Source organism: Sarcophilus harrisii, unplaced genomic scaffold (genome assembly GCF_902635505.1).
Source record: "Sarcophilus harrisii unplaced genomic scaffold, mSarHar1.11, whole genome shotgun sequence".
NCBI lineage: Eukaryota > Metazoa > Chordata > Mammalia > Dasyuromorphia > Dasyuridae > Sarcophilus > Sarcophilus harrisii.
The window spans coordinates 1-24,474 of record NW_022290918.1 but is presented as its reverse complement, the minus strand read 5'-3'; the positions used below and the strand labels follow the sequence as shown (position 1 = coordinate 24,474).

General features: G+C 36.6%; 1 long non-coding RNA gene across 2 annotated transcripts; it reads right to left on the bottom strand.

The window, feature by feature from the left end:
* Nucleotides 1-12,061: 12,061 nt before the first annotated feature.
* Nucleotides 12,062-14,005, bottom strand: LOC116420435. 2 transcript variants are annotated; one of them, XR_004230770.1, is made up of 3 exons: nucleotides 13,936-14,005; nucleotides 13,761-13,845; nucleotides 12,062-12,090 (listed from the first exon to the last, which is right to left on the bottom strand). It is a non-coding gene; the product is annotated as an uncharacterized LOC116420435 (long non-coding RNA). The 2 variants fall into 2 exon arrangements; XR_004230769.1 differs by lacking the exon at nucleotides 12,062-12,090 and adding an exon at nucleotides 12,097-12,197.
* Between the last annotated feature and the right edge of the window lie 10,469 nt (nucleotides 14,006-24,474).

Here is a 24,474-nt window from a genome sequence, read left to right as displayed (position 1 = left end):
AGAGTGCTCTCTGGCCCTAAGAGCTTCTTGCTTATATGAGCTCTCTAACGGTGTGAACATAAGCATTGTTTATATCAGTTCTACTTAGTACCTTGTTTCAATTTCTGGCCCATAACATCTCCTCATAAGATCAGATCAATCATACTGAAATTAGATAATTTTTGTCTCTACCAACTCTAATGACTTAACAGCTTGTAAGGATTCCAACACATTATCTCTTCTATGAGACCGAGTTCTTCTACTGCTGCAGTGCATGGTTTTTCACACATTCTAACCTAATGTAGATCTAAGTGAAAGTTCCTGGGAGGTCTCTGGATTTCTCTTACCTCCCAGTCACAGGCTCGAAATCCAGGCTGAAAGATAATTTTTATTTAAGACTTGTGGCCGGCCATCAGTCGCTGAGGTCTTGTTCCAGGACACGCTACAGCCTGACGAGATCAGCCTCTCAGTGCTTTTGCTGCTGCTGCCCGCCTTAGGTCCTGGGCGTAGCACAGGTGTGCAGGGCTTGGGAAATAGCCCAAAGGAAAGAATAAAGCAGTAAGAGTTTTATCCAGCATCCCTGAAGTCTAATCCAGGAACTAGATGGGAGAGGAAAGAGAAGATTCTTTGGAAATATCCCCATTATCCTCAAATCGAATCAAAGCTAATTATCAGGGTTCCTTGTAGTTGTCATAATTTAAAAGCAGCCAGGATTGGTGCTGAGACCTAAGCACCTTTCTTATTAATGAGTTCTTTTGGGTCTAAGGGTGAGGAACCGATCCCCATAGCAACCAGGCCTAATCCTATTGAGAGAAGTGTTTAAAAGCACCTCAGAGGTATCTGGAATTGGTAGATTAAGAGTCTCTTTCCTAGGGAAAAAGTATGTGAGATAAAAAAGGCTATGTATGACCACACTTGGTATATCTGGGGCTTGAAAAACACTCACCCAAGTGAATCTATCCTTTCCCTTTTGTGAGATAATTGCTTTCCATTGACTTTACCCCACTTGTTAAGGTAAAAATAGGGCAATTGAAACATTTAAAAAATACAGAAAAGAAAAAAAATGGAAAGATGTTCAGAGGGAAACACAGACATGCAGGAAAGTTTTGAAAGGAATATGTAAAATTATATGCTAAAAAAACCTCAAACCAAGTAGTATGTAATGGAGAGTCATGGTTTTATACACAATCCCCATTTTGTGTGCTGCTGTGTATTTAGAACTATTTCCTTTTGATGTTCAAGTACAGAATAAAAAATGAAGAACATACTGTTGGTTGATATATTTAAAGTGAAGTTAGAATATAATGACAAAATGCCATTTGGAGCAAACAAAAATAGAGAGAGTGGGTTGGAAGTCATTATTACCCAGCTGCATGTAGAACAGATTTTAATAGGTTAATATTTCCTCCCTATTTTTCATGGTATTACTATAGTGCTGCACTGTCAATGATGTTGATTAAACGTACCAACAGATTATCACATGCAGAACATATAATAATAATGACCTTGAAATGCTGACTAATTAGGTTCTGGTGGTACCAATAAGTGGGAATTGAGCAACAAATAACAAAGTTGTCGATTGGTATCTGCTTCCAAATGCTAATGTCCCAGTATGTGTCTGGGACCTCTTTTTGCTCAAGTCCAAGACATCTCCCTGTGCTGGAATACTCTGTGTGGAGGCTTCTGATGCCAGGAGCTCATAACACCACATACTCCCCTGGGTCCTTCCCCCAAATACCACCACCTGAGCCTAGGGCATTCTTGAGAAGGACACTGTCCTCACAAGTGCTTGGCCCATAGGTCCGGTAGACTGCCATGGTGAATGAGGTTCCTGGAGGCAATGCTGTTTTGGGATTAATGGGGCCTCAAAACCTTCAGAGATGAGGTTGGGTGCCAATAAAAACCAACATCCCAGGTGTTGCTTGGGTTCAAGACAATAATCTCTTGGAGATCTTGTGGGCAGATTCTCCACACTTAGGGAAGCAAAACTCAGATTGAGTCCATAAATGGCAAGAACCCATTTTTACAGGCTTCAAAGGCCCTGAGGATCTGTTGCTCACTAGGGTGGGATAAATACCAAAGAGAAGGATTCCCCCTTCTTGGAGGGTTGGCTGATCTGGTGAGAACAGTTTTGTTTTGGATGCAGGTTGGATCATCTGTCCTGTCATCCTTTTTAGTTGATTAGATGCTCTTCACATTTTGTCAGAGAATTTGAGGCCCCTATAACTTGGGTAGCTATCATTCCTTGGAAGAGAAGAAAAATGGACCAAAGTTTTAGGGACAGAGGCATATCTATCTTCAGTAAGGTAAAGGATGAGTAGAAAGAGTACCTGGTTGGGCAAGAATATGATCAAATATGTCCTTCTCTGTGAAATTGTTCAGGTGGCTGGTTTAGGGCAGGAGTTCCTAGTTTTGGAATCTATGGATCTTGAATTTTCAATAAACTTTCCTATGCCATGCAATTTTTTTCCCAATGGAACAAAACTTTGTTTAGTACTTACTATGTACAAATTTTCACAAAGTCTTACTCTGATATCTGCATGGGGATGAGCCTATGTTTTTTTTTTTTCTTTTTTAATAGCTTTTTATTTACAAGATATTTGCATAGGTAATTTTTCAGCATTGACATTTGCAAAACCTTTTGTTCCAATTTTTTTCCTCCTTGCCCTCCCAGATAAAGGTAGACCAATAAATTTAAATATTTAAAAGTTATTCAAATACAATATATGTATACATGTCTATATTGTTGTTTTGCTGACAAGTCGGACTTTTGAAATAGGACAATTAACCTGTGAAGGAAATAAAATCAAGTGGACAAAAATAGAGGGATTGAAATTTATGTAGTGGTTCATGGTCATCTCCCAGTTCTTTTCCTTGGGCAGCTGGTTCAGTTCATTCTACTATTGAACTGATTTGGTTCATCTCATTGGTGAGGATGGCCAGGTCCGTCAGAATTGATCATCATGTAGTATTGTTGTTGAAGCGTATAATAATCTCTTGTTCCTGCTCATTTCGTCTATACCACATAATTAATAGTAAGTGAAGTAAATTCTGATGAATATGCAAGTGATCACTAAACTAAGTTAATTATTTTTTTTTTCTGAGGATATACCAACATTTTTTCACTTTGAAAAAAGATCTTCAGGGTGTCACAGGAAATTGTCACTTGAAAAACTAGTGAGAAGAAGAGCTTTATTATTATGCAGATTAGACAACAAGCTCACAGATACACTCACTACAGCATCCTTGCTGATGCAAAGCTGGACCTTGAAAAATGGAGATGTTACTAGGCAAAGGTCTCAGTAAGTCAAATTTGCAGGGTCTCAAAGGAATGTTTATTGGTTTGTTGAGAAAGGTAAGATGCAGTTAGGGGAGAACGGACATTTAAAAATATATTTTTTTCCAATTTCATATAAATATTGATTATATTATTCATATATACATAAATATATATATAATTATAAATTAAGTTAAATTAAATTAACATTTAATTTTTAAAAATTTTTTGAGTTTCACTAAGCCCAAAAGGCTATCAAACTGTAATTTTCATCAAGTATTGATGGGGGATCACTGATACTATCTCTCTTTGATTGGGAGGGGCCATGAAGTAGAAACTACTTGAAAGAGAAATTTTCCTTGAACTCTTCCCTCTGCAAAAGACCCACCCCAGGGAATCAAGATAAGTAGTTTCATTCTGTTGTCCTGGAGGAGCCACACCTTCCATTGATAAACTCACTCATTACACCTTTTATTGAGTTGGAGATTATTCCAGGGACATTCATTTATAACTTTTATTCAATTCTGGAAGATCTCTGTCTGATTTCAACTCAAACTGCCCCCAGCCTCTAGCCAAAGTTTCAACTATAAAAAGGAGCAACTGGGCTCAACTCCTTGCAGAGAGGCTGAAGCAGGAATCATGCCAGGCCAAGGGACATTCCTTGGAATGGCTGCCTGCAAGGACACTCTACCCACTGAAAAGATATTCTCTTTTCAGTGTTAACCCCTTTTTATCTCTCTCACCTATTTCCCTAACAGGACTAAAATTTTTTATTTTTGGGTCTCTGCTAGGAGATTTCTCAGCTAGGAACTTTATCTCTCTCTCTGTCAGGATTTCTCTGCTAGACCTTTACTTCTCTGTTGGGACCTTGCCACTAAGAAATTCAGTCTTCCTAGCAAAGGTTGGCTTCTTAGTAACAATAATAAACTTCTTTTGCCAGTCTTTTTGGGTTTTTAAATTCATTTATGAAGGACTTGCACACACCAGAAGAGCATTCCCACAACTCTCTGTCCTGCGCTGAACCTCATCAGTATCTCTACTGGGCCTGTATCCGTTTTTTTTTAATAGCCTTTTATTTACAAGAATATGCTTAAGTTTAAGGGATTAAAAATGCCAAACCTCTTGTTCCAATTTTTCACCTTTACCCCCCCTCCCCCAGATGGAGGATGACCAGTAGATGTTAAGTAATTAAAATATAAATTAGATACAAATAAGGATAATGACAAAGGTTATTTTGCTGCAAAAAGAATAGACTTGAAATATTGTCAATTTGTTGTAAGGAAATCAAAATGGGTGGGCATAAATATAGGGATTGGGAATTAATGTGTGGTTTTAGTCATCTCCCCAGAGTTTTTTCTTGGGTGTGCTGTTATTCATTAGTCTCCATTAAATGATTTGTTATCTCATTTGAGGGACAGGCCATCAGAACTGGTCATCATAAGTATTTTGTTGAGTTTGATTCCTGGTCCTTCATTTCCCAGCATCAGTTTGTGTAAGTCTCCAGGCCTTTCTGAAATCATCCTGTTGGTCATTTTTCCAGAAAAAATAAATTACCAAATATTCATAAACCACAATTTATTAATTTCCAATGATGGACATCCATTCAGTTTCAGTTTCTAGACACTAAAGGGGCTGCCAAAATTCGTGCAATACAGGTCCCTTTCCTTCTTTATAATCTCTTTGGGATATAACCCAATAGTAATCGGATCAAAGGGTATGCAAGTTTGATAACTTTTTGAGCATAGTTCCAAACTACTTCCAAAATGGTTGGATTTGTTCACGACTCCACCAACAATGAATCAATGTCCCAGTTTTCCGCATCCCTCCAACAATCATCATTGTTTTTTCCTGTCATCTTAGCCAATCACGGGTGTGTGGTATCTTAGAGGTCTTAATTTGCATTTCTCTGATTAATAATGACTTGGAGCATCTTTTCATATGACTAAAATAGTTTCAATTTCTTCATCTGAGAATTGTCTGTTTATATCCTTTTGCCATTTTTCAATTGAGAATGGCGATTTTTATAAATTAGAGTTAATTTTTATATATTTTAAATGGGCCTTTATCAGAACCTTTGACTGTAAAAATATTTTCCCAGTTTTTGCTTCCTTAATCTTGTCTGCATTAATTTTGTTGGAAAACTTTTCATTTGGTATAATCGAAATTTTCTATTTTGTGATCAGTAAATCTCTAGTTCTTCTTTGGTCATAAAGCCTTCCTTTCCCAGGTCTGGAGGTAAACTATCCTTGTTCCTCTAATTTTTAATAATTTATTCTTTATACCTAGGTTGAACCCATTTTACCTTATCTTGTGTCGGTGTTATGTGAATCAATGCCTAGTTTCTGCCATATTAGTTTCCAATTTTCCCAGCAATTTTATCAAAAGTAAAGTTTTATCCAAAAGCTCGGGTCTTTGGGTTTGTCAAAGAGAGGTTCATATTTTTGACTGTTTTATTCCTTGAACTTAACCTATTCCACTGATCAACTAATCTTTTAGCCAATACCAAATAGTTTTGAACTGTCTATAATATAATTTTTAGATCCTTTAAAGCTAAAATTCATTTGATTTTTTTTCATTAATTCCTTGAAATTTTGATTTGTTTTCCAAAGAATTTTTTTTTTTTTTCTAGGTCTTGAAATAGTTTTTTGGGAGTCTGATTGGTATGCAAATAAATAGATTAGTTTAAATTTATTGCATCTTTATTATATTTCTCGCCCTATCCAAGAGATTTAATATTTTTCCAATTGGTTAGATCAGACTTAATTTGTGTGAAAAGTGGTCTTAATTTTGCCTAAGTTTTGATTTTCCTTGCAGATAGATTCTAAATATTTTATATTATCAGTATTACTTTAAATAATTTCTTTTCAACTCTGACTGTTGGATTTTTGTTAGTGATATATAAGGCTGATAGTTATTGGGTTTATTTTTTACCGAACTTTAGTAAAAGATTATTTCTAATAACTTTTAGTAGAATTTGGGTTTCTAAGTATAAATATGTCATCGGCAAAAGTGATAATTTATTTCCCTTCCTTTTCTTTTCCTTTTATCTTTTCTCAGCTTTTATTGCCAAAGCTATCGTTTCTAGTAAATATTAAATGTAAAGGATAGGGGCAACCTTGTTTCCTCAGATCTTATTGGGAATGGTTTATTTGTCCCATTACATATGATGCTTATGATAGTTTTAAATAGATGCTGCTGTTATTTTAAGGAAAGTCCATTTATTCCTATACTCTAAGTTTTTTAATAGGAATGGATGTTGGATTTTTGTCAAATGCTTTTCTGACATTAGTGATCATATGGTTTTATTAATTTGGTTATTAAAGGCAATTATATTGATAGTTTTCCTTATTGAACCAGCCCTGCATTTTGGTATCAATCTATTGATCATAATGTATTATCCTGGAATAATTTTCTGTAGATCAATATTCTTAGGGAATTGGTCTATAATTTTTTTCTCTGTTTTCAATTTACCTGGTTTTATCAATACCATGCCTGTGCATGAAGGAATTTGTAGGACTCTTTTCCCTATTTTATCAAATAATTTATATAGCATTAGAGCCAATTGTTCTTTAAATGTTTGGTAAAATTCACATGTAAATCCATCTGGTTCTGGGGTACTGGGCCTGTATCCTAAAGAGATCTTAAAGGAAGGAAAGGGACCCACATGTGCAAAAATGTTTGTGGCAGTCCTTTTTTAGTGGCTAAAAACTGGATATTGAGTGGATGCCCATCAGTTGGAGAATGGCTGAATAAGTTGTGGTATATGAATATTATGGAATATCATTGTTCTGTAAGAAATGAACAGCAGGATGATTTCAGAGAGGTCTAGAGAGATTTGTATGAACTGATATTGAGTGAAGTGAGCAGAACCAAAAAAACATTGTATACAATAATAATAGGATTATATGATGATCAATTCTGATGGATGTGGCTCTTTTGGATAATGAAGTGTTTCAGGTCAATTTCAATAAACTTGTGATTGAAAGAGCCATTTACATCCAAAAAGAGAATTATGAAGAGTAAATGTGAATAAAAGCGTAGTATTTTCCAAAAAAAATTGAGTTCCAAATTTTCTCTCCTGTTTTCATCTTCTCTCCCTAAGACAGGTCAGTAATTTGATATAAGGTTATATTTGTGTCAAGCATGTAAAACAAAACTTCCATACTGGAATGTTGTGAAAGAAGAAAAGACCAAAACCAAAAATAAAATGAAAGAAAGTGAAACATAGTATGTTTTAATCTGCATTCACACACAATCAGTTCTTTTTTTTCTGGAGGTGGATGACATTTTTCATCATTAAGCCTTTGGAATTATTTCAGACCACTGTCTTAATGAGAATAGCTAAAGCTTTCATACTTTATCATACTTCAATGTTGCTGTTACTGTGTACAATTTTCTCCCGATTCTGTTCACATCATTTTACATTAGTTAATATAAGTTCTTTCCATATTTTTTTCTGAAATCAGCTTGCTCATTATTTCTTATGGCACAATAGTAATCAATTATCATCACATGCCACAACTTGTTCAACCATCCCCCAATTTATGGGCATCCTCTCACTTTCCAATTTTTTGTTACTACAAAAAAAAGATTGGATAAATATTTTTTGTACAAATAGGTCCTTTTCCCTTTTTTCTTTCTTTCTCTGGGAATATGGACCCAGTAATGGTATTACTGGATCAAAGGGTATGTAACATCAGAATTACCTGTTGGGCCTAGTTCCAAGTTGCTCTCCAGAATGCTTGTATTAGTTGATAATTCCATCAAGTGTGTTAATGTTCCAGCTTTCACATCCCTTCCAATATTTAACTTTTTTTTCTGTCATTTTAGTCAAACTGATAGATATGAGATGGCATCTCAGATTTGTTTTAAACTACTTTTTTAAAAATCAATAGTGATTTAGAGGATTTATATACGAGTTTAGTTAGCTTTGCTTTCTTTATATGAAAACTGCCTGTTCATATCCATTTTTGACTTAGTTCTTAATAAATTTGAGAAATAAGACATTTGCTGTAAACATTGCTTCCCATCTTTTTGCTTTCCTTATCGTTTTGGTTGCATTGGTTTGTTTGTGCAAAGCCTTTTTAGTTTAATAGAATCAAAATTATTCATTTTATTTCTCATAATCTATATTTTTTTAAATGCTAAATCCTTCCCTTCTCTGTAGACCTGATAGATTAAACTATCCCTTGCTCTCCCAATTTGCTTATGGTATCATCCTTTTTGCGTAAATTATGTACCCATTTTGACCTTATTTTGGTATATAATGTGAGGTATTGGTCTGTGACTGGCAGCCTAGGCTGGTTTTAGATCTGGGGAAATGGGGAGCAGAGAGAGAAATTTCACGGTTTACCCATTTCATGTTTTGCTGTTAGTTGCTACTAGGCTGTTTTTTTTTTCAGTGATCCCAGATAGTTAATTTTTCTAGACCCTTTACACTCAATTCTTTTCCTCTCTGTGCTTCCTATATGGCAGCTCTGACACAGTCTGTGGCCTAAGCACCTTCAAATAATGTTTCCTCAATACAAATTTTAATACCTACAATACTGTTGCTCACACCTCTGGGAGACTGGAGGGGGTGTCTGCATTTTTGTCCATTTGAGCCCCACTGGAATGATGTTTCCCATTCCAATTAAAATAATGCAGTCTCCATTCACATGCGGGAGGGGGCTGCTAAATTGGGCCACCGGGGGGTCAGGATTTTAATGCTGGAAGGGATTTTTGAGGCCTGCAAATCCAATTTTATCCCATTTTGCAGATCACAGCTCTCAGGTTTTTGAGGCAGGATGTCTTCCTGCATACAAGTCCAGGTTCTAGTTACTACACTGAAACCTTATACCCTCTGCATGAAGTATTTGCCCCCTCTTCAGTTAGCTTCAGTTACACATTTAGCACTCTCAAAGTACAGTGGGTGGATTCAGAACCTTCAGAACACTGATGGCTTTCAGAGTTGCAAGATATCCCCACTACAACCTCATAGCAGTCAGGAAGAATCACAAGATGATAGAAGTGGTCAAAGATGTTTCAGGGAAAACAGTGTACTTCAGTCTATGACTGTGTTGAGGCTCAAAAGGAGATCCTAAAAGTTTGAGGTCACAGACTGGTGTGACAAGGTTTCTCAAAAGAATTTGCAGGCTCAAACCTATCTCCAAGCCAAGGGGCAAAGTTTATTGTAATTTTAATGCCAATTAAAGCAAACTAAGTTCCAAAAGGATTTAGCAAAGAACCAGAGATAAAAAGACAAATTTATAAGAAAAGACAGAGATCTGGTTCTTTATGTCACTGAAATGCTAATTTTATGGTCCAGATGTAGAACTGATGAGTGGTCTGGTAGGCATCTCACCATTTGTCTCAGAAACCCTGTTATCCCTGACCAGCAGATTGTTATCTGGCAGTCATCAAAGTTTCTAGGACTATACTATAGTATTCCTAAATCCAGGAGATTTTAGGATCATTGACAGAGTGTTAGAACAATAGCACTCCTAAGGTCTGGAGACCTCAGGATTGTCGCTACATTTCTCCTAGAAGCTGCACACCCATAAACTGGAGCATGTCAAAGGCAACCTTCTTCAAATAAATTATTTTTTCTAAAACTAAAACAGAGAATGTCAGAGCTAAAAGAGAACTTAGGACATGGAATGTCAAGGATCAGAGGGATCTTACAACACATAACATCAGGACTGAGCAGGGCCTTAAATCAGAATGTCAGATCTTGAAGGACCTACAAATAGACACTCAAGCTGAGAAGGCCTTATAGAAGAAAATGTGAACCCTGAAAATCAACTTTTTGTTGAACAGAATATAGAACAGTAGGCCTGGGAGGGACATTAGAAGATTGATTTAGAGGGCATAGAACTTCAAATCTCCGAGCCAGAAACATCATGAGAAGGGTCCAGACACTGTGCTGGGTGTCTTAAAAATGTTGTCCCATCTGACTCTCACAATAATTCTGTGGGGTACGTGCTGTTATTATCTCCATTTTACAACTGAGGAAACTGAGGCCTCTCCCCCTTTTTCTTCTCCCTGCATCCATGAAGGGTTAATTGAAGGAGGAGGGTCATGAAATGTGGAATGATCTATTTTCTCTTGCTGTGAAGTATCACACTCAGAATTGTATTTAACTCCACTCTTATCTGATTCTTCCTCCTTTTCATTTAGTTTAGTTGGCACCTCCCCCTCCTGCTTTCTGGTTGAGGAGACTTTTCCACTGGATTCAGGATCAGAGGCTTTTCCACTGAGATCAGAGTCCTATCAGTCCCATGTTCAGGGCTCCAAAATGTGGTGTTCTCTTCTTTTTTATAATATATGATGGCTCTCTGGGAGCAGGTTTCTTGGGGAGATTCTCTGGAGGCAGCCTTAGTTTCTATTCAGAATAATAATCACCTCAAATAGAGCCAGCTGATAAAATCCAAATGTTTATTTTCTCCTTCCTTGATTCCAAGAGCTCTTGCAGCTTGTCCTTTGCTTCTGCCTTTGCCTCAACTTTGACTCATGTCTTTCAATCTTCCAAAGTGACTTCTGGCTCTAGCTCAATTCCCACTTGTGCCTTCTTCTGAACTGACCCTGACTGGCTCACTGAAGCTCTTTTTATGCTCGGTGTAAAAGGTTGACTCCTTCTCTGAGAGTGGGATTGAAGGTTTCTGACTTGTGAATCTCATTACTGAATACTGACTTGTGAATCTCCCAAAAGTGTGAACTCCAATGAGTACTTAAATATATTAGTGAGCTACAGAATTTGCGAAGTACCATGCTAAATTAGGCAACTGACATCACTTTGTAAGGATTCTAACAACATGAAGACCATTATCAAATAAAAAGCCTGGAAAGTATCTTTCTTTCTTTCGTTTTTTTATTGGATTTCTCTTTTTATTTTTATTTTTATTATTATAGCTTTTTATTGACAAAACATATGCATGGATAATTTTTCAACATTGACCTGTGCAAAATCTTCTATTCCAACTTTTCCCCTCCTTGCCCCCATCCCCTCTCCTAGATAGAAGGTAGTCCAATACATGTTAAATATGTTGAAGTATATATTAAATACAATATATGTATACACATTTGTACAGTTATCTTGATGCACAAGAAAAATTGGATCTAGAAAGAAAGCAGAAAAACCTGAGAAGGAAAACAAAAATGCAAGCAAACAAGAGAAACAGTGGAAATGCTATGTCGTGGTCCACACTCAGTTCCTATAGTCCTCTCTCTGGATGTACATGGCTCTCTTCATCACTGAACAATTGGAAATGGTTTGAATCATCTCACTGTTGAAGAGAGTCACATTCATCAGAATTGATTATCATATAGTATTATTGTTGAAGTATAAAAGATCTCCTGGTTCTGCTCATTTCACTCAGCATCAGTTCATGTACGTCTCTCTGAAATCATCTTACTGGTCATTTCTTACAGAACTATAATATTCCATAACATTCATATACCACAATTTATTCGGCCATTCTCCAGCTGATGGGCATTCACTCCATTTCCAGTTTCTTGCCACTACAAAAAGGGCTGCCAAAAACATTTTTGCACACAAGTCCCTTTCCCTCCTTTAAGATCTCTTTGGGATAAGCCCAGTTGTAGCACTGCTGGATTAAAGGGTATGCACAGTTTGATAACTTTTGGGGCATAATTCCAGATTGCTCTCCAGAAGGGTTGGATCCGTTCACAGTTCCACCAACAATGTGTCAGTGTCCCAGTTTTCCCATCTCCCCTCCAACATTGATCATTATCTTTTCATGTCATCTTAGCCAATCTGAGAGGTGTGTAGTGGTATCTCAGAGTTTCTGGACAGCATCTTTCAAGAAATTGTCAAGGAAAGCTGCCCTGATATCCTAGAATTAGGATAGAAAGGAAAAAATCTTGAACATCTCTGGGTTTTTCCTCTCATTTTCATTCTTACAATTCAAAGGCTTCCTGAATAATCTAAAATTCCTGATTCCTGAAGAAGTAAAAAAAAAGGAGAAAAATTTTGATCCTAATTCATTAATTATTAATAAAATAGAAAAATAACCCTGCGATTTTTATGCAGAAAATCAGAAACCCAAGTAGATGGGGAATGATAGATGGCCAATTGGGGCTTCAAGGAAAGAATGAAATGAAAGGCAAAACTGTACCTGAAGGACAAGGTTGAATTCTAAATATTAAAAGCTCAGTTGCAAATTAAATGAAGATTGCCTGTTTGAATAATCTCCAAGAAACAAGTCCTTCGAGGAACACCCCAAAAAGGCCTGAGGAAAGTTATAGGATAAGATTAGAGCTGAGATTTTGCATGGAAAACTGAACATACAGGAAAAACGATGGGAAATAAATGTTAGAAGCATTAGGTCCCTGGCTAAATGTCCAGCCACTGCTGTAACTAAGCAAGTAGAGAAGGGGAAGATATGGTAAAGGGATGGTATGAGTTGAAAAGTCTAGGATAAGAAAAACCTTTACAAGGAAAGGAGGCCAGGTTGCTTAAGGATGTAAAAAAGGAAGGATACCTATTGCTTGTGTTACTATTTAAATTGTCTGGAAAGATTTAAAATTTAAAAAAGAATACATGAAAGAGAATTTAAGGAAAAAAACGTGAGAAAAAAATGATTGCAGAAAGAAAAGAAAGCAGAGAAAAATCTCACAGGAAAAAGCAGAAAAGTATTCCCAAATACTGGTTCTTCCTTCTGTAAGGAAGACATTTCCCCTTATCTTAGACATCACAGCCTGGAAAAATCCTCATATCTGTATTCTAATAGAAGCTGGGTCATTCCACAACAGCCAGTTGAAGGAATCCTACAAATGATTGCAAATACAAATTAACACATCCTCCCTCAAGGTAGCCTATTCTAACACACCTAGAAAAGTGAAGCTCACTTGAATCATTGAGAGGCAGTGCATAGAACAAAAAAGCCATATCCAGGGGACTCATATTGCTGGCAAAGGACAAGTTTAAGAGGATCCTAACCCCTACAAGGAAAGGGTGGCCTTTCTGAATCCCAGACTAAAGAATGGAATATCTGCTCACTCAAGAAACAGAAGAAAAGACCAAAAAGAAGAATCAAAGGAGCGGTGCCAATCACATTTTGAATCAAAAGCATTTGTACTGCTGTTTTAGCTCCATTATGGTCATCATGATTGAAGCCAAGTCTATGCTCCATGCTCAACAACGTTCAGAAATACAATTGCATCTGACCCATACCTTCTTCAAGAAGGAGCTCCCTGTTGAAATCATGTCTAATTGCTCACTGGAGAAATTTCTAAGAAAAGCAAATATTGATCAGTGGTGCACTGCTACATGGAAGAGAAAAATGATCTCTAGGGGCATAATCTACATTACATGTAGAGGAAGAATACTCCCACAAGGGGTCACTGCTCTAACTCTGTGACTGGATTTCACCAAATTAAACAAAACAAAACAAAACAAAAAACACTTGACAAGGATTTTGAGAAGTTTGCTAAGCTGTTTATCATTATGGGATGTTGGACACTTGGGGCATGAAAGGAAAAATTGAAAAATCTGAGCACTCACCAGAGCTGAGGAAAAGCCTGAAGTTGTCTGGTTCCCATGGACTTGCAATAGGACTCCATGCACCAGTGTGACACATAGTCTTCACCTAATTAAATAAAATGCTTAGGAAGGGAAAAAATAAATAATAGCATTGGAATGAATGGGTAAGTCATTAACCATGTAATACCTGCAATACCTGCAATAGGGAATTTCACATGGAAAAACTGTTGAATTGCAGTTCAGTGGCAGAACATGGAAAGGCCAAAGGGAAACTTAATTTTCTTTGTTTTCTGGAGGTCTCTGGACTGGTCTTCCTTTCAGTAGAGTAATCACCATGAGAATAGCCAGGTGTTAAAATCCAAAGTCCAAATTCTTTATTGTCTCCTTGCCTGGGACCCAACCTGCTTTCTTGAGAGTCTTTCAAATCAGCCTTGATCTCAGTGGGGGAAGTGCAGGAAGACAGGCCAGACACCAAGAGGCTGATGAAGATGGAAATGAATGTCTCTGAGTCCCAGGGCTTGTGCTTCAGCCTCCAGCCACCACAAAGGTGGACAATGGAATGAATGTGTCTCTGGGTCCCGAGTCTGTGTCTGGCCCTTCTGAGTCTGTCTCTGGCTCAGATCTTGCTAAGTTTGTTGCAGCTTTATATGCTCTATTGTGAGTATAAACAAATCATTATATGACTAGGAAACTATTATTTGTTGTAAGGTTAAATCAATCATACTGATCTAGAGAACTATTAATCACCATGCTAAACTAGATAACCATTGTCTCATCAATTCCACTGAATTAGCACCTGTAAGAATCCTTTGTTTTAAGTATAGCGTTCTGGCTCATAACAGAAAACAACACAAATCATTTATGATCACAGCTGTTGGGAGAGGGACTCTCTCCTTGACACTGAAATAATTTGCATTTTAAATATTCTTCTCAAGACTATGTGATCAAGGCAGTTGAATCTCTTTCCATCTAAAGTTTCTTGAAAGGTGAAGGGCTGCATTTATTCAAACTCAGATGGTATGGAATACTGATCAGAAACGGAACTCAGGAGGACTGCAAGAAGATCTTGGTTGCTTATCGTCACATGAAGTCTCCTGATGGGAATGCAGGGCTGGTTCAATATTAGGAAAACTATTACAAGGAACTAAATCAAACAAATTAACAAAAAAAGAGAAGATTATATCAATAGATGCAGAAAAAGCATTTGATAAAATCCAACACCCATTCCTATTAAAAACATAAGACAGTATAGGAACAAATGGACTTTTCCTTAAAATGATCACTAGCATTTATCTAAAATGAACAGCAAGCATCATTTATAATGGAATAAATCAAACATTCCAATAAGATTGGGTGAAACAAGGTTTGCCCACTATCACATTACTATTCAATGTTATTTTAAAATTTGCTTTTAATAACAGAAAAAGAGATTAAATGAATTAGAGTAGGTAATGAAAACAAATTATCACTATTTGAAGATGATATATGATGGTACACATGTAGAACCCTAGACAATCAACTAAAAAATTATTAGAAACAATCCACAACTTAAGCAAAGTTACATGATACAAAATAAATCCACATAAATCACCAGCATTTGTATACATCACCAACAACCCAATAGCAAGAGATAAAAAATTCCATTTAAAATAACTTTGATATAAAAATATTTAGGTCTACCTGCAAGGAAAAGCAGGAACTATATAGCACAACTACAAAACCTTTCCACAAAAGTCAGATCTAAAAATTGGAAAAATATCAAATACGGATAGGTTGACAACATAAAAATAAAAATAATTCCAAAATTAATCTCTTATTTAATTCTAAACCAATCAGACTCCCAAGAAACTTTTTACAGACCTAGAAAAATTAAAACAAAATCTTCTGGAACAAAACATCAAATTTAAGGAATTAATGAAAAATTTCAAATGAAGGTGGCCTACCTGTAACTGATCTAAAACTATTTTAAAAAGTGGTCATCAAAACCATTTGGTACTGGCTAAGAAAAAATGTTTATTGGAATATTAATGGGCTGAAACTTGATTGATCACTGAGTCCCAAGCATGTGAGGCTATATAATTGGACCATACTCTATTAATATATACTTGGAAAAATTGCCCCTCCCAAAGATGCCAACTTTGGGGATAAAGAACTCACTATTTGACAAAAAATTTTGGAAGAAAATCAAACTATTGTGGCAGAAACAGGCATTACCCACCTAATACCATAAATCAAGATATGATCGAAATGAGTTCATGGTGGAGACAAAGAATGATATTATAAACAAACTAGAAGAACATAGGATAGTTTACCTTTCAGATCTGTGGGGAAAAAAATTTCTAAAGAAGAACGAAGATCATTATTGATCATGAAATAGATAATTTTAATTATATCAAGTTAAAAGTTTTGTACCAACAAAATAAATCAGACAAGATTGAAAGGAAGCAATAAATTGGAAAACATTTTTACATTCAAGGGTCTGATAAAGGCCCCATTTCTAAAAATATGGAGAACTGACACAAATTTATAAAATTGCCTTTCAATTGATAAATGGTCAAAATATGAACAGACAATTTTCAGATGATGAAACTGAAACTATACCCTCATATGAAAATTCCATAAATCTACTGATCAAAAATGTAATTAATACAACTCTGAATACCCCAACACCTTCAGATTGGCTAAGATGACAGGAAAAGATAATGACGAATTTGGAGGATTGGGAAAAACGGGACACTAATACATTGTTGGTGGAACTGTAAATGAATACAACCATTCTGGGAAAGTTTGGAATATCTCAAAATTGTTCAAACTGTCATCCCTTTGATCCAGCAGTGTTACTATTGGGATTATATCCCAAAGAGATCCTAAAGGAAGGAAAGGAACCAAAATGTGCAAAAATGTTTGTGGCAGCCCTTTTAGTAGTGGCAAGAAGTTGGAAACTGAATGGATGCCCATCAATTCGAGAAAATGCTGAGTAAATTGTTATAATTTAATATTTTTTCTATAAGAAATGAAAGATGGTTCAAAATAAACCCACTAAGTCATCAGCATTCTTTATTTCAAACAAAATCCAAAATTACAAAGAAAATTTAAAAGTAACCTGATAATATAAAATATTTAGGAATCTATCTGCCAAGGAAAATCAAAACTTTATGAGCAAAATTAAACCACTTTTCACAAAAAAGTCTATCTAACCAATTGGAAAAATATTAAAGTCTTGGATAGGGCGAGCAAATAATAAAGATGACAATATTACCTAAACTAATCATTTATTTAGCCTAAATCAGACTACCAATAAACTATTTTAATGACCTAGAAAAATAACAACAAAATTCATATGGAAAACAAAAGGTCAAAATTTCAAGGGGAATTAGAAAAAAAATCAAATGAAGGTGGCTTAGCTGTCCGGATCTAAAATTATATTATAGAGCACGTTACCAAAACCATTTGGTATTGGCTAAGGAATCAGTGGAATAGGTTAGGTTCAAGGGATAAAACAGTCAACAACTATAGAAACCTAGTCTTTGACAAACCCAAAGACCCGAGCTTTTGGGATAAGAACTTACTGTTTGATAAAAATTGCTGGGAAAATTGGAAACTAATATGGCAAAAACTAGGCATTGATTCACACTTAACACCGGACACCAAGATAAGGTCAAAATGAGTTCATGACATAGGCAAAAGAATGAAATTATTAATAAATTAGAGGAACACAGGAAGTTTACCTCCAGACCTTGGGAAGGGAAGGTCTTTATGACCAGAGAAAATTAGAGATCATTACTGATCACAAATAGAAAATTTCGATTATACCAAACGAAAGTTTTTTCAAACAAAACTAATGCAGACAAATTAGAAGGAAGCAATAAACTGGGAAAATATTTTTACAGTCAAAGGTTCTGATAAAGGCCTCATTTCCAAAATATATGAAATTAACTCTTTTATAAAAATGCCATTCTCCAATTGAAAAATGGTCAAAGGATATGAACAGACAATTCTCAGATGAAGAAATTGAAACTATTTCTATATATGAAAAGATGCTCCAAGTTTATTAATCAGAAATGCAAATTAAGACACCTGTCAGATTGGCTAAGATGACGGAAAAATAATTGATTGTTGGGGATGGGAAAACTGGGACATTGATGTATTGTTTTTTAGGTGAACGAATCAAACATTCTGAAGGTTTGGAACTATGCTCAAAAATTATCACACTTGCCTCTTTGATCCAGCAGTGTTACTACTGGGCATATCCCAAAGAGATCATAAAGAAGGGCAAGGGACCTGAATGTGCCAAAATTTTGTAAGCCCTTTTTGTAGTGGCTAGAAACTGGAAACTGAATGGATGCCCATCAGTTGGAGAATGGCTGAATAAATTGTGGTATACGAATATTGGCGGGGTATTACTGTTCTTGAGAAATGACCAACAGGATGATTTCAGAAGGCCTGGAAGACTTACACAAACTGATGCTTTGAGTGAAATAGGCAGGACCAGGAAATCATTATATACTTCAACAACAGATTCTATATGATGACCAGTTCTGATGGACTGGCATCCTCCTTAACAAGACCAACCAAATAATTTCCAATGGAGCAGTAATGAACTGAACCAGTTGCACTTGAATAAAGAACTCTGGGTGAAGACTAAAACCATTACATTGAATTTAATCCCTATATTTATGCCCATCTATGTTTGATTTCACCTTCACCAGCTAATTGTACAATATTTCGAGTCCAATTCTTTTTTATACAGCAAAATAAAAGGTTTGGTCATGTATACTTATTGTGTATCTAATTTATATTTCTTATTATATTTAATATCTACTGGTCATCCTGCCATCTGGGGAGGGGTGGGGGGGGTAAGTGGTGAAAATTGGAAGAAGAAGAGGTTTGGCAATTTATTTAATGCTGTAAAAGTTACTTACATATATTACCAAATAAAAGGCTATTAAATTAAAAAAAAAAAAAAAGAAATGACCAGCAGAATGATTTCAAATAGACATGGAGAGACTTAAAAGAAGTGATGCTGAGTGAAATGAGCAGAAACAGGCGACTATTATACATAGCAACAACAATATTATACAATGATCAATTCTGATGGACGTGGCTCTCTTCTACTATGAGATGATTCAAACCAGTACCAATTGTTCAGTGATGAAGAGAGCCATCTTCACCCAGCGAGAGGACTGTGGGAGCTGAGTGTGGACCACAACATAGCATTCCCACTCTTTTTGTTGTTGTTTGCTTTCATTTTATTTTCTTTATCATTTTCTTCTCTGCTTTGATTTGATTTTTTTTGTACAGCAAGATAATTGTATAAATATGTATGCATATATTCCATTTAACATATTTCAACTATGTTTAAGAGATATTGGACTACGGGTGTTGGGAGAAGTGCGGGAAAAAACTGAAACAAGATTTTCCAAGGGCTAATTTGAATAATTATCTATGCATATGTTTTGAAAAATAAAAAAAAGCTTTAATAAAAAAACAAAATAAAATGTACCATGATACACTTAAAAATAAAATAAAATATTATTGTCAAAAAATAAAGAGAAAGAACCCCCACACACAAAAAAAGACTCCTAATGACCATAGCATAAAATCAATTCATCAACATAAGTGAGATGTCCCTTGACACAAGTGATATTCAAATGCCCATGGATGGGGAAGAGATACACCTTATATGGCAGAAATGCTTCAAGCCCATTCTCGGGGGGGGGGGGGAGCCATGCTGATTAATGGTACATGTAGGAATGGCTCTTCTTGATCCTGATCATCACAAACTCTAGGAACCAATAATTTTTTTTAATATTTTGCTTTGGTTCCATACTTGTCATTACCATGGAAGCCAAGTCAATTCTAGCTGTTCAAAAACATTCCAAAATAATACCATTCCATCTGATCCTTACCCTCTTCAAGGAAGTAGCACTCTGGTGAAATCAGGTCCAATTGCCCACTTAACCTTGCAGAAAAAGCACATATGGATCAGTGGTGATTGGATTTCAAATAATTAAAAAAAAAACTCGACAGGGGCTTTCAGAAAGATGCTAAGCTGTTCATCTTTATGGGGTGTTGGACACTTGGGGCATGAAAAGAAACAGAAAAATCTGAGCCTCTGCCAGAGCCAAGCAAACCCAAGACTGCAGTTGCCTGGTTCCCATGGACTGGCAAAAGGACTCCATCCACCAGTGTGACACATAGCCTTCACCTAATTAAATAAAATGCTTAGCCAGGGAAGAAAGATAATTGCTTTACACTGAAAGGTTAAAGACTTAACTGCAATAGGAATTTCAACCTGAAAACGCTGTTGGATTGCAGCCCAGTGGTAGAATGCAGAAAGACCAAAGGACAAATACCACAAAATCATTTATGATCATGACTTTTGGGAGAGATGCTTTCTCACTGGTACTGGTGGAAATATTGTGCCTTGCCAATGGATTCTTCTCAGGTCTTATGTTTGAACGAAGTTGGTTAGATCTCTTTCCATGTAAAGATTCCACTAAGGTGAATGTATTACATTTTAGATTATTCAGACGGAACCGAAATAGCAGATGCAGAGAGAGCAAGAGGGAAAAGGGAGGAAGCAAGAAGAGGAAAACCTGTCAAACAGATGTTGCTTTCCTAACTTCACATGAAGTCTCCAGATGACCTCAGCATAAGATCATTTCATTGACACAAATGAGGTTTTGTAGACATTCTACTCATGTAGACTTCCATGGCCAGGGAAGGAGAACAGATTAAATGGCAGAGATAGGGTTCAAGCCCATTCTGAAGGAGACAGCCATGCTGACCAAAGATACATGCAGGAATGGCTCCTGTTTATCCTGATGTTCACAGTTTAGGGTTAGGGTTAGGTCCCAGCTTTCCCGCATCCCCTCCAACATTTGTCATCATTTTTTCCTGTCATCTTAGCCAATCTGACAGGTGTGTAGTGGTATTTCAGAGTTGTATGAATTTGCATTTCTCTGATTAATAGCGAGCATGGGGATGCTCGCGCTGGCTAGAAATAGTTTCAATTTCATCATCTGAAAGTGTCTGTTCATATCCTTTGACCATTTATCGAATTGGAGAATAAGCTTACGTTTCGTCCATAAATTAGAGTCAATTCTCTATATATTTGGATATGAGGCCCCTTATCAAATTTTAATTGTGAAAATGTTTTTCCCAGTTTGTTGCTCCCTTCTAATCTTGTTTTGCATTAGTTTTGTTTGTACCAAAAAGCTTTTTAATTTGATATGTCATTACCTGTTGTGATCGCACTAATGATCTCTAGTTCTTCTTTGGTCACAAATCTCTTCATCTCCACAAGTCAAGGAGTAGAATTATCTATATTTCCTCTAATTTATTTATATTCTCGGGAACAATGCTTTTCACACTACCGTCCCATCATCATCTCCCGGTCTTTCGTGGTTCGCGGTTTGAAGTTGTTTTCCCATCTACATAGGTCCATAGCCTTCTGACCATTCCCACTTCTCTTCAAGCCCCCTTTCTCCTCTGCTGGTCATCTGACAGTCTGGTCTATTACATCCCATATATGCCTAAGATGTGCTGTTAAGTTTCCTTCCACCATGAAAGCTGAGAGCCATACCCCCATCTTTTAGAGAGCTTAGAGGGAATTAGGTGGGCAGGGTGCTCATCAACCAGAGAAAGAGATAAAAGGGACGGGATCTGCCCCTAGGGATGCAGCCACTCAGGAGATGGAACCATGGTTCTAGGACAAGTCAGATCCTCCACTGCCCTTCAGATCCTTCACACCTGCTCCAAACACAAGCTCTGAGATTTGTTCTGTGGAGCCTAGTTCAGAGGCAAACTGTCCTTTCAGTATTAAACCAAGCCTAACCTCTCTTTGATCCCCCCTATGGCCCTGGAATAGGAGTATCAAGGGTCAGAGTTTGGGAAACAGAAGCCTGACTCTCAATTTATGGCCCTGGCTGTCTTAAACTGAACCAGAAGTTTCAGAGGTCATGAATGCTTAGGATGGCTGAGACCAAGAGCCACGGCTCCCTTGGGGTCAAGGATACTTTTATTTTCACCATGGCATTTGATCTTCTGTCTCAAATGACTGTAGCTTTCTTCAGAGCAGTGCACAAGATTTGAAATACATTTATATTGAAACATGTTTGTATTTTATATTCAGGTCCAAATTCTCTCCTTCCTTCAGCATCTTCTTTCACCTATCCCTCTGAAAAAGCAGGAAGAACAAAATATATTACAAACACATATTCAAGCAAAATGAATTCTAGCCTTGGCCTTGACAAAGAAAACAACAACAAATGCTTCAATTTGTACTTGGCAACCACCTGTCTTCCTGAAGGTAGCTCATGTTCTTCATCACGAGTCCTGAACCTGCTGCATTGCTTTCCCCCCGATTTTGTGGCTTTTCATGAACCTGAAAAAACGGCACCCAGGGGAAAAAAAACAATTAACAAAATACAACTGTCCATTTGGAGTTGTCTCAAATAGCCATCTGGTTTTGGGGACACCTTCAGATGATGCACCCCTCTGATTTGGGTGTAGTGTTCAGAGCAGTTTCCAGCTAACTGGCTTCTCTGGTTCAGGTCACTTGCACAGGTCGTCCTTCTCTTGCTAGAAATCTCACTGCAAGTCAGGCTTATGGAATCATGGTACTGTTTGTCAAAATAACCAGGTCAGAATCATGTGAAGTTAGCTTCACCCTTACAATGTCTCTTACTATTAAGAATCAAATGTGAACCATTTTGGGTGCAGGGATTCATTTTTAGCTTACCAACCGATGATAGACCACAGAAACTCAGATACAACAGAAAATTAGGAGCCAATTTTTTGATGCTTGTTTCATTCATTACCTTAGGAGGATGAGGAGTCTGCTATTTTCTAGCAAGGAAGATCCTAATGCAAAAAAAAATGAATTCGCTATTATTGTTCATGGCAGAAATGACCAGGAAGGTTGAATACAGAGTCTTGGAGAGACTTACATGAGTGATGCTGAGTGAAATAAGGCAGAACCAGGAGATCATTATATGCTTCAACAACAATACTGTATGATGATCATTCTGATAGATACAGGCCCTCTTTAAGCAATAGAGATGAACCAAATCACTTCCAATGAAGTGATAATGAATTAGTTAACTACACCCAGAAGAACTGTTGAAATGAGTATGAACCACTACATAGAATTCCCAATCCCTCTCTTTTTGTCCACCTGCATTTTTATCTCCTTCACATTCAATTATTTTAATATTTCAAGGTCAATTCTTTTGTACAGCAAAATAACATTTTGGACATGTATAGTATATTGTATTTAATAATTTAACCTAGCCCAACATGTATTGTTCAACCTGCCATCTGGGGGGGGGGAGGGGTGGGGAAGGAGGAAAATTAAGGCAAAAGGTTTGGCAGTGTCAATGCTGTAAAATTACCCATGCATATAACTTATAAATAAAAGGTATATATACATATATATATATATATACCATAATATATGTTATGTTTGTTATTCTTTAAAATAGTAATAATAGTTCTCTACTCTGGGGAGAGAGAGAGGGTTTCTCGAGGGAGGTTTTTTTCTGGATGCAGCCTTAGTTTCAGTTACAATCAATAATAACTCCAAAATCGCATCCAGCTGGTAAACGTTCAGATCTTTTATTGTGTCCTTCAATATATCCCGGTTAGCTCAGGCCTATCTCTCTGCTTGGTTCCAAGAGCTCTTGCAACTTTGTCCTTGGCTTCTGCCTCCTTTTTTCAACCTCCAGCCAGCGCCAAGGTGGAAGATAAATGAATCTCTCTTGCCTCAAAGAGAGGGCTTGTGGGCTTCCTCCCAGAGTGCTCCTCTCCGACCCCAGTCAATGTCAGATGGTACCTACCAAGCTCTAGGCTTCCTCCCATATATATGACGTACCAAGGTGCTCTCCTTCTGGAGGCAGGATTATGGGTTGGTTATCTCCAGGTGCTCTCCAGAGAAGGCTTGAGAGGTGTGACACAAGCATTATTGTCTATCAGTATTAGCAACCTATCACCACTGCAAGGAGTTCGCTCACAAAGATATGAACTAACAAGGACGGTATCGAATTCTATTGAGTTATTACCAGGACCTGACACATCACCTTGAGGTTTTCTACTTCCGACTTTAAGTTGAGGGTGGTTGACATAGGATTCCAACATATATATATATATATATATATATATATATATATATATATATATATAATAAAACTAATTCACATAAAAGTTGCTTTAGATTAACTCCAACTATCATTGGTTCTGGGGTGTGACATTAAAATACATTGAATAATCAATTTCAAAACTGTGCATATCAAGTATGTTACTTAATAATAAAACACTTTCAACTCCTAGCCATGTCAAATGAATAACCCCTAGTAAAAATGGATCTCTTTCTAAGATGGACCACAAGTCAGTCTTCTCTTCAAATAACTAAGTAGGCTGTTATCATTTTCATTACCACAGAACACAGACAGTTATGATGTTAACTTCATTAAACTGGCGGGTACTATTCCGGACTTTGGGTCTTTTGCATAATTTGCCTAATTATTCCCTATGCTTGCAGAAAAATAAAGTACATTCTCTTACACAAGAATATCTAACCAGTAACAGGCAGATGACAAAACTTAAGTACTTAATTCCCTACTTGTTGTTTAAAATACATAAAAGAATAAAATTCTAGACCAAATACATCAAATCTTATACACATATCTCACCATGGTAACTTGGATGTAGTCTGGGAAAAACATAAAAAAAA